Source organism: Rhinolophus sinicus, chromosome 4 (assembly GCF_057876585.1).
Source record: "Rhinolophus sinicus isolate RSI-liver-muscle chromosome 4, RSI-T2T, whole genome shotgun sequence".
Lineage (NCBI taxonomy): Eukaryota > Metazoa > Chordata > Mammalia > Chiroptera > Rhinolophidae > Rhinolophus > Rhinolophus sinicus.
In genome coordinates, this window is record NC_142504.1 from 77,463,287 (window position 1) to 77,481,491 (window position 18,205).

The following is an 18,205-nucleotide window of genomic DNA, read 5'->3' on the forward strand; positions in this document are numbered from 1 at the left end:
AAAGTAACAAAGGTAAAAATTTATTATCTTACCGACAAATAGCAGTGCTATGTGCTGAATTATGTCCACCTCCAAATTCGTATGTTGAAATCCTAACATCCAGTACCTCAGAATGTAATTGTATTTAAAGATAAGGTCTTTAAAGGAGTAATTAAAATGAAGTCATTAGGGTGGGTCTTAATCCAATATGACTGGTGTTCTTATAAGAGACAGGAAATTTGGATACAGATATATGAAGAGGGAAAACACAAGGCGAAGATAGCCATCTACAAGCCAAGGAGAGAGGCTTGGAACAGATTCTTCTCTTATGGTTCTCAGAAGAAACCAACCCTGCTAATACCTTGATTTCAGACTTCTAGCCTACAGACTACGAGAAGATAAATGACTGTCTGTTAAGCCACCTAATCTATGGCACTTTGTTACAGCAGCCCTAGCAAACTAATATATTCATAAAAAGATGTGTCCTTGTTTGAGTTGCTTATGATAGAATATAAAAGCCTGAGGGCATAAATACCAGAAGCAACAGAAACAAAGGAGGTGGTAAAACTACTCTATGACACCAGAAAAATCTGTTTCCCTCCCGAGGAAAGAAGGAGAAAGAATTCAGCAGCAAAGTTTAAAGTGGAAGAACTTTTGTGGGTGAAGGACCAAATGAAATTTCTCAGGAGTCACTGAAGTTATCTCCAAAAGTCACTGCTGGTTATATTGCTGTGACATAAACCGCAAAACCTTTAACAGAGGAGATCCAAGATGGCAGAGTAGAGAAACACTGTGCCTGCTTCCTTCTGTGAACAAATTAAAATTACAAGTAGATTACAGAACAATCAACCTGGAGAACCATCTGAAGTCTGGCTGAAGAGAAGTTTTATAACTAAGGATATAAAGAAGAAGCCACATTGACACTGATAGGAGGGGGTGGAGACATGAAACGGACTGGCTCCAAACCTCTATGTGGTGGTTGAGAACCAGGAGGGATATCTTGGCCAGGGAGGTTCCTCCTGGAGGAGTAAGAGACAACAGCCCCACATCGACCTCCCCAGCCCAGAGTACTGGTGTCAGGAAGAGCCCCCACAGAATCTGGCTGTGAAACACAGTGGGGATTCTGACCATCCAGGTGGGGCAAAAGCTGCAGGAAGCCCAGACATCCTCTTAAATCGCCCATGCAGACTCACTCACAGGCACTCACCTTGGGCTTTGGCAGAGGGACAGTAACTTGGCGGACGTCGGAGCAAGGGTTGAAGTCAAGTGGCCATTTTCCCTGTATGTGGTCTTTCTCCCATGCAGCCAGCAGGCAGATGCCATCTTTCCTGTGTTGAACCTGCCCCCTCCAACCAATACTGAATCTAATTGGCCTGGTGATCTCTGCTGCTCTACCCTGCTTATCCCCTGAGACACCACCCTACCCAGCTTACCCAACACCAGAGGCACTTTCTCCAAGAACAGCCAGCCCTGCCCTCATTGCATTCTTTCTTAAACAACTACTGGGCCAAGACATGGAAACACCCAAAATGTCCTTTGATAGATGAATGGATAAAGAAGTTGTGATACATATACACAATGGAATACTATTCGGCGGTAAGGAAAAATGATATGGGAACATTTATGACAACATGGATGGATCTTGAGAGTATAATGCTAAGCAAAATAAGTCAGACAGAAAAAGCAGAGAACCATATGATTTCACTGATATGTGGTATATAAACCAAAAACAACAAAAAAACAAGACAAACAAAAACTCATAGACACAGACAATATTTTAGTGGCTACCAGAGGGTAAGGGGGGTGGGGGGTGGGAGATGAGGGTAAGGGGGATCAAATATATGGTGATGGAAGGAGAACTGACTCTGGGTGGTGAACACACAATGGGATTTATAGATGATGTAATACAGAATTGTACACCTGAAATCTATGTAATTTTACTAACAATTGTCACCCCGATACATTTTTAAAAATTAAAAAATTTAAAAAAAAAAACTACTGGAGTCCACAGGACCTAGGCAAGTGGCAGCTGGCTTTGGTGTATGCTAAGACTTGCTGAGTAGCTCCAGGCATAGCACTGGCATCAGACCAGTCTACACTAAGCTGTTAACCACAACTCTTCCCACTCTAGTTGACTCCCTGAAATCCTGCCTCACTCAACTTGTGTACCACATGAGGCTTTATCAGGGGCTGAACTTTAAGAGAGCTGGCAGGTGGCAGCAGGCCTCAGGGTGTCCTGGCTTTTTGCGGAGCTACCCCAGGCCCAGTACTGGTGGCAGCCGTCCTCACTTCACAGTGTGGCCTCTCCCATGCACCTCCAGGGTTAGCACAGGCAGTAAACAACTACAGAACACTTTGTAGCTCCTACCAAGTAGTCCTCAGCCAGTCACAGGCAGTGGGTGGCCTGGGCCTGCACCGGAGCCCCTTGCAAGAAGCCTCAGAACCAACATACTTGAAGATTGGCTTCAGACCACAGCAGCGAACCACCCACTTAGCCCTACAAGTGGCAAACCCAAAAAGCGGTCTCAATAGGCACCAAAAGTCCACTCAGTGTGGTAAGCCCCCTGCACAGCAGCCCATAAGCTGTGGACATGGCCAAACCCCACAGCCAATCAGCCTGAGGGTCAATCCCATCCACTGACATGCCAATAGCAATCAGGATTCAACTATAAGAGAAAGACACACACAACCCACACAAAGGACACTCCCGGAGTACGTAGAGCAGGTGACCAGGGAGACTGTGCCACTGGGTCCCACAGGACACCTACTACATAAGGCTACCCGGTCAAGACTGGGAGACATAACAGATCTACTTAATACATAGAAACAAACAGAGAGACAGCCAAAATAAAAAAATTAAATAAAAAAAAGAAGAAAGAAATACATCCCAAAGGAAAGAACAGGAGAAAGAACTGTTCTATCCCAGAAGTAGAACTAAACAATATCGAGTCAAGCAACCTACCAGATACAGAGTTCAAAACAATAGTTATAAGGATGCTCAAGGAAATGCTGCCAAAAATCAAAGTTGTTTCTCAGCTTCAGGGCTACCTCTGCTCTGTGTTTGCTCTCACAAATGGGGTTTATCATCCCACACTGGTGTTCTAAATTAATTACGAAGAACCTAATTAAATGCCTGAACTGTTAAAAAAAGGGAGGGGGGAGGATGCTCGAGGAACATAGTGAAGACATCAACAAAAAGACAGCAAGCATAAAACAGGACATAGAAACCATAAAAAAGAACGAGTCAGAAGTGAAGAATATAATAACTGAAACGAGGAATGCACTGGAAGGAATCAATAGCAGATTAGATAAAGCAGAAAATCGAATCAACAGTTTGGAAGATAAGGCAGCAGAAAACACACAATTGAAACAGCACAAGGAAAAAAGAATTTTTAAAAATGAGGATAGTTTAAGAGACCTCTGAGACGACATCAAGTGTAACAATGTTTGCATCATAGGGGTACCAGAAAAAGAAGAGAGAAAGCAAGGAATTAAGATCCTAGTTGAAGAAATAATGACTGAACACTTTCGTAGAAAATAGACATAGAGTCCAGGAAGCACAGAGAGTCCCAAACAGTATGAACCCTAACAGTTAATGAACACTTAGATACATTATAATTAAAATGGCAAAGGTTAAAGACAAAGAGAGAATCCAAAAAGCAGCAAGAGAAAGCCAACTAGTAACATATAAGGGAGCTCTGCTAAGACTGTCAGGTGATTTCTCAACAGAAACTTTGCAGGCCAAAAGGGATGGGCACAAAATATTCAATGTGATAAAAAGCAAGGACCTACAACTAAGATTACTCTACTCAGTAAAGCTATCATTTAAAATTGAAGGACAGGTAAAGAGCTTCCCAGACAAGAAAAACTAAAGGAGTTCATCACCACCAAACCAGTATTACAAGGAACGTTAGAGGGACTTCTTTAAGATTAAGTAAATAAATATTATGAATAATAAAATGGCAAGAGCTACATATATATCAACAATTGCCTTCAAAGTAAATGGATTTAATGCCCGTCTCAAAAGACACAGGAGAGCTGAATGGACAACAAGACAAAACCCTTACATACACTGCCTACAAGAGAATCACTTCAGATGAAGACACACATAGATGGAAAGAAAGTAAAGGGATGGAAAAAGATATTTCATAAAATGAAAATGAAAACAAACAAAAAAACTGGGGGAGCAATACTTATACCATACAAATTAAACTTTAAAACAAAGGCTATAACAAGAGACAAAGAAGGACCCAGTAATCCTATGTCAGGGTATTTATCTAAAGAAACTCAAACACTACTTCAAGAAGACATGTGCATCCATATGTTCTTTGCAACATTGTTTACAATGGCCAAGATGTGGAGGAAGCATGGGTGTCCATTGATGGATGAATGGGTAAAGAGGAGGTGGTACATATATACAATGGAATATTGCTCAGCCAGGGAAGGGTTCTTGCCATCTGTGGCAGCATGGATGGACCTGGAGGGTATTGTGCTGCGTGGAGTGAAAGACAAAAAAAGACAGATGCAATGTGATTTTGCTTACATGTGGAATCTAAAGAACAAAATAAATAAACAAAACAGAAACAACTCATAGATACAGAGAAAATATTGATGCTTGCCAGATAGGAGGGGGTTAGGAGTGAGCGAAAAAGTTGAAGGGATTAAAAGTACAAATTGGCTGTTACATGGTAGTCATGGGAATGTAGGATATAGCATAAGGAATATAGTCAACAATATTGTAATAACTATGTATGGTGTCAGATGGGTACTAAGTTTGTTGGGGTGATAGATAGGAAGGGATTGGGGAGCAGGGTGAAAAAGGTGATGGTTGTTTTTGCTGTGCAGAAACCTTTTAGTTTGCTTTTGTTACCTTTGTTTTCAGTGTCAAATCCAAAAAATCATTGCCAAGACCAATGTCAAAGAACTTACCCCCTATTTTTTCTTCGAGAAGTTTTATGGTTTCAGGCCTTATGTGTAAGTCTTCAGTACGTTTTGAGTTGATTTTTGTATATGGTTGAAGATAGTGGTCCAGTTTCATTCTTTGGCATGTGGCTGTCAAGTTTTCACAGCACCTTTTATTGAAGAAACTATGCTTTCTCCATTGTATATTCTTGGCTCCTATGTAGAAGATTAATTGAGCATCTATGCATGGGTTTATTTCTGGGCTCTCTATTCTGTTCCATTGATCTATGTGTCTGTTTTTATGCCAATACCATAATGTTTCGATTATCAGAGTTTTGTAATACAGTTTGAAATCAGGGAGTGTGTGATGCCTCCAGATTTGTTCTTCTTTCTCAAATTATTTTGGCGACTCGGGGTCTTTTGTGATTCCATATAAATATTAGGATTGCTTGTTCTGTTTCTGTGAAAAATGCCATTGAAATTTTCATAGGGATTGCATTGAATCTGTAGATTGCTTTGGGTACTATGTACATTTTAACAACATTAATTCTTTGAATCCATGAACGTGAGATATCTTTTCATTTATTTGTGTCTTCTTCAGTTTTTTTCATTCATGTTTAGTAGATAGATCTTTGACCTCCTTAGTTAAATTTATTCCTGAGCATTTTATTCTTTTTGATGCTATTGTAAATGGGATTGTTTTCTTAATGTCTCTGTCTGTTAGTTTATTGTTAGTATATAGGAATGCAACTGATTTTTGTATATTGATTTTGTATCCCAAAAATTTACTGAATTCATTTATTAGTTCTCATAGTTTTTTATGGATACCTTAAGGATTTTTACATATAATACCATGCCATCTGTAATTTTACTTTCTCATTTCTGCTTTTAATGCATTTTACTTCTTTTTCTTACCTAAATGCTCTAGCTAGACCTTCCAGTATTATGTGGAATGAAAGTGATGCGGGTGGCACCCTTGTCTTGTTCCTGAATTTAGAAGACATCCTTCTAGCTTTTCACCATGAAGCATGAGGTTAGCTGTGGATTTGTCATGTAGAACCTTCTTTATTTTGAGGTACATTCTTTCTATACCTAATTTGATGAGAGTTTTTATCATGAAAGTTTGTTGAATTTTGCCAAATGCTTTTTCTACATCTATGGAGACGATCATATGATTTTATCCCTCATTTTGTTTATGTGGTGTATCACATTTATTGATTTGCATTTGTTGAACCATCCTTGCATCCTAAGAATAAATCCCACTTGATCATGGTGTATGAATCTTTTAATGTAATGCTAAATTCTGTTTTCTAATATTTTGTTGAAGATTTTTGCAACTATGTTCATTATGGATATTGGCCTATTGTTTTCTTTTTGTGTAGTATCTTTTCTGGCTTTTGTATCAGGATAATGCTGGCCTCATAAAATGTATTTGAAACTATTTCTTCCTCTCCCATTTTTTTAGAAGAGTTGGTATTAATTCTTCTTTCAGTGTTTGGTATAATTCACTTGGGAAGCCCTCTGGTCTTTTCTTCTTTCAATGTTTGGTAGAATTCACTGGTGAAGCCACATGGTCAAAAGCGAGAGCGTTTCTACTTCTACGTATTTACCCAAAGAAACCCAAATTTAAAACTTAGAGGGGACGTGTGCATCCATATGTTCATTGCCGCATTGTTTACAATGGCCAAGATGTAGAGGCAGCCGGGGTGTCTGTTAATGGATGAATGGATAAAGAGGAGGTGGTACATATGCATATATACAACAGAATATTGCTTGGCCATGGAAGGGAATGAGTTATTGCCATCTGTGGTGGCATGGATAGACCTAGAGAGTATTGTGCTAAGTGGAGTATGTCAGGCAGAGAAAAACAGAAGCAATGTGATTTTGCTTATATGTGGGCTCTAAAGAACAAAACAAACAAACAAAACAGAAACAAACTCATAGATACAGAATACATTTTGATTGTTGCCAGATGGAAGGGTAGTTTGAGGGGTGGGTGAAAAAGAGGAAGGGATTAAGTACAAACTGATTGTTATATAGTCATGGGGATGTAGGGCATAGCATAAGGAATATAGTCAATAATATTGTAATAACTATATATAACGCCAGCTGGGTACTAGACTAGTCAGGGGAATCACTTCTTAAATTATATAACTATCTAACCACTATGCTGCACACCTGAAATTAGTATAATATAATATTAAATGTCAACTGTAATTGAAAATTTTAAAAAGAGGGGGAAAAAGGGAAAGGGAATATAAAGACCAAAATTTCAGGAATGATACAAATAAGTCATGAGGATGTAATGTACAGCATAGGGAATACAGTCAATAATGTTGTGATAGCTTGGTATGGTGTCAGATAGTTGCTGGACTTACGGTAGTCACTTCATTAGGTATATAAATGTCATTGGGTATATGTTGTACACCTGAAACTAATATAATATTGTATGTTAGCTATGTTTTAATAAAAATCTTCTTTTAGAAAGCCAGGACTTTTCTTTGTTGGAAGTTTTTTTATTACTGATTCAATTTCCTTACTATTAATAGTACTTGGTCTGTTCAGATTTTCTATTTATTCATGATTCAGTCTTGATCGGTTATACGTTTCTAAGAATTTATCCACCTCTTCTAGGTTATCTGCTTTGTTGGCATATAATTTTTCATAGTAGTTTCTTATGATTCTTAGTATTTTTGTGTTAAATGTATCCCCTTTCATTCCTGATTTTATTTGAGTCTTCTCTTTTTCCTAAACTAGGTAAAAGTTAGTCAAATTTTTTAAATCTTTTAAAAAAAACAATTTAGTTGCATTGATCTTTTTTATGTCTTTTTAGTTTCTGTTTCATTTATTTCTGATCTGATGTTTGTTATTTACTTCCTCCTACTAACTTTGGACTTTGTTGTTTTTCTAGTTTCTTGCAGTGAAAAGTTTGGTTATTTATTTGATATTTTTTCTTAATTTATCACTATAAACTTCCCATTTGCAATTGCTTTTGCTGCATCCTATAAGTTTTGCTATGCTGTGTTTCCATTTTCATTTGTTTAATGATTTTTTAAAATTTCCTTTTGATTTCTTCTTTGACCCACTAGTTGTTCAGGAGTGTGTTGTTAAATTTCTACACATTTGTAAATTTTCTGGTTTTCTGTCTGTTATTGATATCTAGTTTCATACCATCATAGTCAGAAAAGATATTTAGTATGATTTCAATCTTACCATTTTCTAAAGTTTGTTTTGTGACCTACATGTGCTCTATCTGGGAGAATAGTTCATGTGCCCTTGAGAAGAATGTGTATTCTTCTGCTGGATGGAATATCCTATGTATGTGTGTTAGGTACATCTAGTCTAACGTGGATGGAATGTTATGTATATATCTGTTAGGTCCATCTAGGCAAATGTTTTCTTATTTATTTTCTGTCTGGATGATCTATCCATTGTTGAAAATGAGGTATTGAATTACCCTATTTTTTTTCCATCGGTGAGAAATGTTAATGGGCGTGAGACTAAAGTTTAAGAAAAGCAAACCATAAAATTTCAGAATTGAAAAGGACCCTGGAGAGTATCTAGCCCATAGCCCTAATTTTATAGACAGGGAAACTGATGCTCAAAGAAAAGAATAAATTGCTCAGGTAACAAAGTCAAATAGAGTTTGGTTCAATTTATGCAATATATATTTATTGAATGCTAACTCTATGCCAGGCAGACCCTATGCTAGGTGTTGGAGGTACAGTGGAGAAAAAGGCAGATATAGACTCTCACCTCATTGAGTTTATTTTTAAGTGAGATATAATTGACATGTAATAAATTATTAGTGTACATATATATATTATATACATATAATATATATATAAACGATCATCACAATAAGTCTAGTTAACACCTATTACCACCCTTAGTTACAATGTTTTTCTTGTGATGAGAATTTTTAAGATCTACTCTCTTAGCAACTTTCAAATAGACAGCACAGTATACAGTTTTTTATTTTGATGTAGTCCCACTTGTTTATTCTTTTTTTTTTTTTTTTTAGTGGTATTTTATTTTATTTATTTATTTATTTATTTTTTTCCAAGTCAAGTTGTTGTCCTTTCAATCTTAGTTGTGGAGGGTGCTGTTCATCTTCAAGTTGTTGTTCTTTCAGTCTTAGTTGTGGAGGGCGCAGCTCAGCTCCAGGTCCAGTTGCCGTTGCTAGTTGCAGGGGGCACAGCCCACCATTCCTTGTGGGAGTCGAACCGGCAACCTTGTGGCTGAGAGGACACACTCCAACCAACTGAGCCATCCGGGAGCTCAGCGGCAGCTCAGCTCAAGGTGCCGTGTTCAATCTTAGTTGCAGGGGTCGCTGCCCACCATCCCTTGCGGGACTCGAGGAATTGAACTGGCAACCTTGAGGTTGAGAGCCCACTGGCCCATGTGGGAATCGAACCGGCAGCCTTCGGAGTTAGGAGCACGGAGCTCTAACCACCTGAGCCACCACCTGGCCGGCCCCCCACTTGTTTATTCTTGTTTTGTTGCCTTTGCTTTTTATATCAAATCCAAAAAATCATCACCAAGACCAATGTCAAGCAGTTTACCACCTATGTTTTCATCTAGGAGTTATATGGTTTCAAGTCTTACTTTCAAGTCTTTAATCCATTTTGAATTGATTTTTTTATGTGGTGTAAAGCAATGGTCCAATTTCATTCTTTTGAATGAATGGAAAACTGGCTATCCTGTTTTCCCAACACCGTTTTTTGAACAGACTACCCTTTCCCCATTGTATATTCTTGGTTCCTTTGTCATAAATTTATATATATGGATGAAGTCCCCAGCTTTATTGTATTGCACTCTCTCTCTTCATATCTGTTAATATTTGCTTTATATATTTAGGTGATCCAATGTTGGGATATAAATATTTACAGTCATTATATCCTCTTGATGAATTGATCCCTTTATTATTTCTTAATGACCTTCTTTGTCTCTTGTTGTAGTTTTTGGCTTAAAGTCTATTTTTTTCTGATATAATTACAGTAGACCCTGCTTTCTTTAGGTTTCCATTTGCATGGAATATCTTTTCCATCCCTTCACTTTCAGTCTATGTGTGCCCTTAAAACTGAGATGAGTCTCTTGTAGGTAGCATATAGTTGGGTCTTTTTTTTTTTTAATCCATTCAGCTATTCTATGTCTTTTGATTAGATAATTTAGTCCATTTACAGTTAAAGTAATTTTGGTAAGTGTGGACTCGCTATTGTAATTTTGTTAATTGTTTTCTGGCTATTTTGTAATTTCTTTGTTACTTTCTTTTTCTCTCACTCTCTTCCTTTATGATTTGGTGATTTCTGTAGTGGTATGTTTAGATTCCTTTTTCTTTATTTTTTGGTGTATCTACTATAGGATTTTTGCTTTGCAGTTACCATGAGGCTTACATAAAACATCCTATAGTTATAATAGTCTGTTTTAAGCTGTTAATAACAACTTTAAACATATACTAAAGCTCCCCATTTTTACTCTTCTCCAACCAACATTTTGCGTTTAATGTCAAAATTTGCAAGTTTTTACCTGTGTACCCATTAACAAATTGTTATAGTAATTTTAATACTTATAATTTTTAGCTATCTTGTTTTATAAGTGATTTACTCACCACCGTTACGTTAAAGCATTCTGAACTTAACTATATATTTACCTTACAAATTTTGATATGTTATATTTTCATTATCATTTGTCTCAAAATATTTCCTAATTTCTCACTTTATTTCATCATTGATCCATGAGTTATTTAGGAGTGTGTTATTTAGTCTAACAATATTTGGGGATTTTCCGCACATTACTCACTTACTGACTTGCAATTTAATTCCATTGTGGTCAGAAAACAGACTTTATGTAACTTGAATCTGCTTAAATTTGAGACTTGTTTTAGGACCCAGAAAATGATCTATCTTGGTAAATGTTCCACGTACACTTAAAGAGAATGTACATTCAATTGTTTTTAGGCCAAGTGATCTACAGATGTCAAGTACATCAAGTGGGTTGATTGTGTTAAGCCTTCTACAGTCTTATTGATTTCCTGTCCACTTATTCTAACAATAATTGAGAGAGGGGTAATGAAATCTCCAGATCCAATTTTTAAATATAATTATGAATTTGTTCTGTTCTCCTTTCAGTTCTATAAACTTTTGCTTCACATATTTTTATTTATGTCATTAGATGCATAAATACAAGGTCTGACAACTAAGTTTGTGAACTTGTTGCAACAATGTTGCTAACATTTTTTGATATCAGAAGGATTATTCATTATGAATTTGTACCACCTGGACAAATAGTTAACCAAATTTACTATTTGGAAGTGCTGAAAAGGCTGCCTGAGAAAGTTAGACCTGAACTTTTCACTAACAATTCATGGCTCTGATATCACGACAATGCACAAGCCCACACGGCACTGTCTGTGAGGGAGTTTTTAGCCAGTAAACAAATAACTGTATTGGAACACCCTCCCTACTCACCTGAAGTGGCCCCAATGACTTCTTTCTTTACCCGAAGGTAAAGGAAATACTGAAAGGAAGACATTTTGATGACATTCAGGACATCAAGGGTAACACAACGACAGCTCTGATGGCCATTCCAAAAAGAGTTCCAAAATTGCTTTGAAGGGTGGACTAGGTGCTGGCGTCTGTGCATAGCTTCCCAAGCGGAGTACTTAAAAGGTGAACATAGTGATATTCAGCAATAAGGTACGAAGAAATTTTTCTAGGATGTGTTCATGAACTTCACTGTCTGACCTTATATGTAGGATTAGGTTTCCTTGATGAATTGGTCCCTTAATCATTTTGAAATGACCCATTTTGTTCTTGGTAATATTCTTTCATCTAAAACCTATTTTGTCTGATATTAATATAGCCACTCCAGATGTCTTTTGATTAGTGTTAGCATGGTGTGTCTTTTACGATCGTTTTACTTTTAACCTACGTGGGTTTTAATATTTTATAAAGTATGTTTATTGGTGGCAGCATATAGCTGGGTTTTGCATTTTTATCCAACCTGACAATCTCCGTGAGACCACTGTAGTCTATCTAGGTTATCCCTCTGCTCGCCATGACCTGGAAACTCTATGGAGGCAGTATTTTGAGGTGAATATAGGACTCACCTTGTTTGTTTGCTTTCTCTTAGACAGATAACTAGTCTCTGTTAACTGACATACAGTGTTTTGAAAACCATTGTTTTTACATTTTGTCCTTGTTTTTTTCAGGTGTTAAGGTAAATCTGATTCCTATAACTCCACCTTGGCTGGAAGCAGAAGTCTTAATGATTCATTCTTAATGTTATAGTGCCTGCAAACTTCTTCAAAGGAATGTTCTTGGGTTACTAGACCATTTGTCTTGGACAGCCAAAAGTGCCTGGAAGTTTACAAATCCCTGAAGTAGCCAGTAGCCGTGACTGGTTCAAGGGTGTGAACGCCTAGTTCCTTTGCCTCCAAGTGGGATAAACTCTTTCTTTATAATTTATGCTCTTGAGCTCCCTGGGGCCAGGCTGATGCTAACGTCATACTTTTGCTTTTTTTTATTCTCCTTTCTAGTCCTGCCTCCCTGACTGGTTTCATATTGGAGCACATTTCTAATAAATCACTTGCACCTGAACCCGTATCTCTGTCAGCTTTTGGAGGACACAAGCTTGCGTTTTAAAATTGCTCTTCTGTAAAATGTCTCTTTGATTGGCCTATCTTGCCTTTGCTCCCATATTTTTTTTAATTATTCACTTGCCCAAAAAACTTTCAATTAAAAGTTTTGAGCTAAATAGATATTGAGAATATATCCAATCAAACTCCATCATTTAATAAATGAAGCAACTGAGGCTCAGAATGTTAAATAAATAACTAATCCATGTTTATATACCCTAAGAGTAACTGAGGCAAGCTCAAAATGAGGTTTCTTGATTTGGGCTTATTCAGATAAAATAAAGAGAAGGCTCTTAATTTCATAGTGATCATGTTTTACTAGCTGTTGGATAGTGTTTTGCAAACACTTACTTATGAATATTGGCAGATATAAATGTGAACACTTTTTTCTGCAGGTGCAAGTTTGTACTTGTAACAGTTTTATTGCCTTCCTCATTTTATGATCTTTGAACATTAACCCTTGGTGAAAAGTGAATTTAACACTTGCAATTTTAAAAACTTTTAAATTTAATTCTCATAGTAAAAACCAATCATGTTCACATCTTCTCTCTCTCTCTCTCTCTCTCTCTCTCTCTCTCTCTCTCTTTCTCTCTTTCTCGCTCTCTCTCTCTCTCCTCCTCCTCCTCCCTTTCTCCTTCCCATCCTCTCTCCCTCTCTCTTCCTCTCGCTCTCTTTCCTTCTTTCAGTCATAGGCAAGATGATTTTAAAGTAAAAATCCCAGTCTCCATAACTTACTGGTGTGCAAGGACGCTATTTGGTGCTGTGGTGCTGTGGCCGTGGGACTGGTGGCCATGTTAAACTTTAAGCAAAGAGAAGTGGAGACACTTCTGGATTCCATGTTTTCATCTTTCTTAATTTACTCCGACTTCGTAGCACATCATTTAATAGTTTCTTAATTTTACTTTCTGGTAGATTTCTTCAACTTTACCTTCCAACTGCTGTTGACTTTATTTCTGCTATCATATTTTTTACTCTCCAATACCTTTTTTATTCTCCAAAAGTTTCACTGTTAGATAGCCTTCTGTTCTTATTTTATGTAATCAGTCTCTTCTGGGTTTTTGAAGATATTAATATAGGTGGGGTTTATTATTATTATTATTCTCCCTACATTGACAATTTTCTATAAATTCTTTTTATCTATTGGTTCCTTTTTTGTCTCTTTCATGTTAGGTGCCCTCTACATCTTAGAATGAGGCATAAAAATGTTCTGTGTGTCTAGGTGGGATTTATTTGTTTATATTAGGGTGATGTTGACTATAGGCTTAATATTCGGCTAGGGTTTCTCATCTTTGGTGCTATTGACATTTTGAACTGGATAATTATTTGGGGGTTGGTACAGGGAGAGGGGAGGACGTGCTGTCCTGTTCATTTTAAGATGCTTAATAGCATCCCTGGCCTCTGTGCAGTAGAAGCCAATGGCATACCTCTGCCCTCCACACCCTTCACACACAGTTATTTACAATCAAGAATTTCTCCAGACATTGCCAAATGGCCCCGTGGGTACAACGATGCCTAGTTAATAACCACTGCATTAGGGTGAGGAGAGTTTTGACATTTCCTTAGAGAGAATTTCTCTAGTTTCCTGCTTTCTGAGTGAGGAGTATGAACCTGGTTACTAGCATTCAGAAACCAAGCAGAGGTATGGACCTGGGCATCTCACCATTCAATGTAGAGACTTTGAGGCAGGATACAGTCTCTCAAAGATGTCCACATTCTAATCTCCTGAACCTATGAATATGTATGTTACATAACATGGGGAGATTATCCTGTATTACACAGTTAGATTTAAATATGGAAGAGGAAGGCAGCAGAGTCAGTGTTAGAATGATGCCATGTGAGAAAGACTTGACTGGCCATTGCTGGCTTTGAAGATGGAAGGGGGCCATGAGCCAAGGAAGGCAGGCAGCCTCTCAAAGCTGGAAAAGACAAGGAAACAGATTCTCCCCCAGCGCTTCCAGAAAGGAATTCAACCCTGCTGACACCCTAACTGTAGCCAGTAAGACCCATTTTGGACTTCTAACCTCCAGAACTGTAAGACAATAAATTTGTGTTCTTTTAAACCACTAAGTTTGTGGTAATTTGTTATAGCAGCCATAGGAAACTAGTACAATCTCATTGCTTTCAGTGTAGTACTTTACCATTCGCCTTCATCTCTGCCTGGTATTTTCAAGTCTAGAACCAATCTGAGACAATCTCTCTCAGCATGAATCAACAAGTCCCACCTGTCTTCTGTCAACCAATCCTTCCATTGAAAGCCTTCCCCCAAACTCCCCCAAACCATTTAGAGATACCTTGTGCCTCCAATTCCAGAAGTTTTCTAGGATTCTGCAGCAAAGATAGACTTTCTTTTATCATTGCAAGTAGACTTCCTCTTTCTCTATTCTGCTAAATCAGTCATTACCTATGCACATTCCTTCTTCCAAAATGTATGGACATCTCTTGTCTGCTACCTCTCTCATTCTGTTTGATCCTTAAGAGTTCATGCTGTTTTTGTTCTTTGCTATTTACTGTTTTTGTCATTGTAGTGGGACTTTAAGAAACAATGAAAATAAACAACCATGTCAACTACTATGTTTAACTACAGTTTTATTTTTAGCTGACATTTTATTGGGTGCTTATTGTGTACTAGATTTTTGGATAAAGCCTCATGTGAATTATTTTATTTGAACCATACAATAACTCTTGGAGGTAGCAACTATTACTTTCATCCACATTAAGTAAATAAAATGATTGCTTGACTCAGGTGACAAAGCTAATATGGAACAGAACTAGGAAGGACCCCATTTTTCTGACTCCCAAGTCCATTTCCCTAACCAATCTTGTTAATTTTCACCAGTTTCACTCTTGAGCAGTTGTCAGCAAACCATGGCCCATTGGTCAGATCCAGCCTGTCACTTTATTAAGTTTTATTGGAACAAAGCCACACCCATTCATTGACTATTGTTTACATCTGTTTTTGTACTACAATGTTAGAGTTCAATAGTTGAAATAGAGTTCAATAGTTGAAACAAAAACCCTAAAATATTTACTCTCTGATCCTTGTGGAAAAATTTGCTAAGCCCTGCTCTAGAAAATAACCTTATTATTAAGTTTTCAGGTCATGGTGCCCTCAAATACTTAAAACTTTTATTACTGTATCAAATCAAAGGCATTCTTTTCATTGTTCCCTCAACCTTATGTTATATTGCAGATATCAATCTTTGATCACGGTTAAGAAAGGAAAGGCTCTAAACCCATCTCCTTTGTGAAGTTTTTCCCCTATTCAGTCATATTTGCTCCCCTTTCTGCGCTCCTGTGTACCTAATGCAGTTTGATTCACATAATAGTTAATAATTGTAATTCCCCTTGGATCTAGCAAGTGCTGGTGTTGAGTAGATATTTACTTAAGCATTTATTAAATACTTTCTAAGTGTCGGAGTTTTAGACACTGGAGACACAAAAATAAATGGCAACTTTGGATTAATATGTATCCTATTTAATTAAGTACAAAAAAATAGAAAAGAAGCAGGAGTCTGGGCCTGTGGTCCCTGCAACAACTGCAGCATAATTACAAGTGCTTGAGTAACACCCCAGACCTATTGAATCGAAATCTCTGGAGGTGAGGCCCGGTGATTTGTGTTCTTAATCAGCATTTCAGGAGGTACTTAAGCAGAGAAGTTTGAGAATCGCTGCATCAATAGATAGAAAAGACTGATTCGAAATGTGCAAGTATTATGACAGAATAAGAACAAATTTCACATGGTCTCCCTTAATACAAACCAATTTCCATCAAAATATGATCTTGTGTTGCTCATTCCTTCTTTCCAAAAGATTACTAGATATGCTTATCTAGAAATTTGGACATTCCTCCCATCTCTTACTACATGTGTCTTTTTCACCATTGTAACCCTGTACCAGGCACAGCTTCTGGCACCTAGTAGATATCAATAATTTCAGCTGTTGCATATCCAAAGTAAAACCTCTCCAAGTTGTCCTAGTGTATAGAAATAGGAATTTTTCCGATTTTAGACTGGGATGGTATAAGGATCGTTTGAGTACAAGGAAGATTAACACACCCAGGTAAATGTTTAGTCAATCTCCATCTTGTTTTCCTCCCTCTAGAAGTGCTTCCTCCTAGCTCTCAGGGCCACTACTCTTGTGGGAATATCAACCTCCACGTTGAGGCTAAGCTAGACTGAATAGAGCCAAGTGGACTAGTGGAAAAGGTTAAACACTATGGATTCTTCATGTAGATATTCTCTTTCTAGAAGCTTTAGCCTGCAGAGAGCCCTAGAGTACATTTAAAAAAGGATTACCTACCGCTGAGAACGATAGATACTCACGGAGAGTATCTCCGTGATACTTTATAACAATGGACTCTTGCTATACCTGACACAGATCTACCCCTCCCACTAGAACTCTGAATTATTTTGCTGGAGGCTACAACATTCTGAGCAGTTTATTGGAAGTTGCAGGTGGGGATAACTCACCCAGTACAAGCTTAGCAGAACTGAGCCGCTGCAGCTTGTTAGGCTAGCCTTTGATGCAGACTGGTTGGACAGGTTCTGGACCTACAGAAGAACCGGTTTGACTGGCCTGTTATGCCAACATATTCTGGTTTGATTCCATGTTCCACAGACGATAGAAACCTGCCCAGCCAGTTAAATGAAAGACATATTAGGTTATCCATTGCACACTGTATATAGCTTAGATGCAGCACAACTCTTCCACATAGCAGTAGTGTCTAGTAAACTCTAGCGTGGTCCAGAGAGGTGGCTTCCACTGATTTACTGTTTTTAAGTTCATAGCTTCAGGGAAAGTCAGCAGTGAAACACCTTCTGCTTTTGACCAAGAGCAGAGGGTTTCTAAATAAATTGAAGGGTAAGTTAATACATTTTTTTTTATATTTCTCAGTTTTCTGTGCACTTTTGGAAGGTTAAATTAAATGATGTTTTAAGAGGATGTCTATTTTTAATATGATAATAACTGCATTATACCTTTTATGTAAAACTGGTTCTATATGGTTTTGTAACACTTGCATATATGTTCACTGATTTGTTTGGATAAAGGTTATTTGGTATATAATACACTTTGGCTATACTTTTTTGTAAATTGGGCATGCCTACAAGTCATTTAAAAAGCTGAGTTGAACAATTTTGCTAAATGTATTTCACCTATTAATGATTCATCTTAAGCCATCTACTTCTTTGATAATATCTTATTATGTTTTATAGACTGTTGCTATACAGGAACAATTTTATATGATAAATCTAATTGTGGATGAAATAATAATTGCTTTTTTAAGGTGTAAAAAAAATGGTTTTGGCTTCCTTGGTGATCCTAAGTACATTAGAGGAACAATTCACAGCAAGAATTGAGGAGTGTGAAAAAAAAAAAATGTTGTGGAATCTGGTAACTGATTAACTATTGGAGCTCAAAAGCACTTGCTGAGCTGAATAGAAAGGAATGAAGACAGGTTTTGTCATGCCTTATTACATCTGAACAACTTTTGGGGTTAAAGAAAATTTGTATCTTCCGTTCCTTTATATTATATTTGAAAATAATTATTTTATGTCTCTCTTTCATTGATCTGATTAATTTATGTTAGGAGTTTGTGTCATTTAAAATGAGAGTTACCAATCCCTTTAGATTTATTTTGGCATACCAAACTACCCCCTTAATATTAGGTTGAATTGAACGCATGCA

General features: G+C 37.3%; 1 protein-coding gene across 1 annotated transcript in view; it reads left to right on the top strand.

Annotated features, from left to right (window-relative positions):
• The first annotated feature begins 17,243 nt into the window (after window positions 1-17,243).
• The window catches only part of RBBP8 (RB binding protein 8, endonuclease), a 95,156-nt gene continuing 94,194 nt past the window's right edge, over window positions 17,244-18,205 (top strand). Inside the window, exon 1 of the mRNA XM_074340242.2 lies at window positions 17,244-17,380. The gene's annotated coding sequence lies outside the window, so the exon portion shown is untranslated. The remainder of the gene's footprint in view (window positions 17,381-18,205) is intronic.